General features: G+C 43.0%; 1 pseudogene; it reads right to left on the bottom strand.

Annotated features, from left to right (window-relative positions):
- Nucleotides 1-600: 600 nt before the first annotated feature.
- Nucleotides 601-1,420, bottom strand: LOC101563360 (annotated as a pseudogene).
- Nucleotides 1,421-1,692: the final 272 nt, after the last annotated feature.

Here is a 1,692-nt window from a genome sequence, read left to right as displayed (position 1 = left end):
GGATCTGGCGGCCCTTGGTCTTCTCACCTTACACTCTGGGCCTGTGCTATGGGTCTATTCAGGATCTGGTGGTCCTGTGTCATCTAACCACACCTGCTAGGCCTGCGCTTTGGGTCTATTTGGTCATTCATTTCTATCCCAATTTTTGGTTAGTTTTGTCAGAAAAGGGCATTCCATCATCACTTAAATACTTTAATCAATTTTGACTTAAGTTTAGTGCATGATGATAAACATGGGTTAAGCTTCAGTTTTTGGCATGTAGACAGCCAGTTTTTCTGGCAACATTTGTGTGTGTGTGTGTGTGTGTGTGTGTGTGTGTGTGTGTAACAGGGGATTGAACTCAGGCCCTTGCACTTGCCAAGGAAGCACTTATTCCACTGAGCCATCTCCCTGGCTCTCTGGCACCTTTTGTTAAAGAGGCTATCTTTCTTCCAGTAATCATGTTTGGCCCCTTTATCAAAGATAAGGCAGCTACATGTGTTTGTAGTGGCTTCTGCATCTTGTTTATTTTTTTTTCAGTACTCACAGCATTTTATTAGCATCTACAGAACAGGCACTTCGGCTTTCACAGCTAAGACAGAATAAGCTGTTGTTTCAGACTCAATACCAGTAAACTTTCTTGAGTCTTCTCATTTCTTCAATTTCCATTGCTTCCATTACCTCTTCCTCCAGTGTCTTTTCACAAGGCACATACGCTCTTTCTAGGGCATGTTCCACAGATGTGTGTTTGGGGCCATCTATCCATGTTTCAGGCATGATACCATCGGCTATAGGAAATTCAGGCTTGGGGATAAATCTTCCTGATTTTGTAGAGCCTTGATCTCGCTCTCCTGCCTCAATAAACTTTTTCTCAATTTCCATGAGATTCCTGTCCATAGAATCCACAAATTTGTCCTGGGTGTGGAGCAAAAGGCTTCAGTAGGAATCAAAATTTCCAGAGAATCCTTGGTCCTGCCAATGTAGAAAAATATGTATTCATCTCCTCGAGAACCACCCAATTTCATTGCTGGTTGACTTGAACCACTTTCCCCTGCTTTCCAGCATACTTGCCTTCCAGAATCTCCACCACGTCCCCACATAACAGGTGCCAATCATCATTAAAAATGGATTTCACAACCATTGGGCATGTTGGAATCCTTGGCAGTTCATCATCTTATCTTCAGGAATCCTGGGCAGTTAACTCCATAGTGGTGGCAGGGTGAAACCCAGAACTCGGATGCCAAGGCCAGGGGGCAGAAAGATGCATATCTGGATGCTCTCTGCTAACTAATCCAAGAGCTTTAGTACTTCTGAGTGGAGTGGCCCTGAGCTCAGCTTCAGCAGCTCAGCCTGGTCCTTGGGCATCACCTCGTACATGGGATCTCCTGCATCTTCTAATAAACTCCATTGATTCTCAGGTGTATGTTGTTACCAATACCATGTTGATCTTATCACAGTAGCTTGGTAGTATAATTTGAAGTCAGGATTTGTAGTGCCTCTTTACTTGTGTTTCTTACCCAGATAGCGTTTGATTTTCTTGGTCTTTTCTGTTTCCAAAAAAGTTTTAGGAAAGATTTCTCTCTGTCTGTGAGGTATGTTAGTGGTAGTTTGTTGGGGATTGCAGTAAATCTGTACAATTTTGGGAGTATGGCCATCTTCACAATGTTGGCTCTTCCTATCCAGAAGCAGGAAATATATTTCCATTTTCTGAAA

Source organism: Octodon degus, unplaced genomic scaffold (assembly GCF_000260255.1).
Source record: "Octodon degus isolate 3935 unplaced genomic scaffold, OctDeg1.0 scaffold00192, whole genome shotgun sequence".
Classification (NCBI taxonomy): domain Eukaryota; kingdom Metazoa; phylum Chordata; class Mammalia; order Rodentia; family Octodontidae; genus Octodon; species Octodon degus.
Note: the sequence above shows the minus strand (reverse complement) of the source record. Positions and strands in the feature narration are given on the sequence as shown.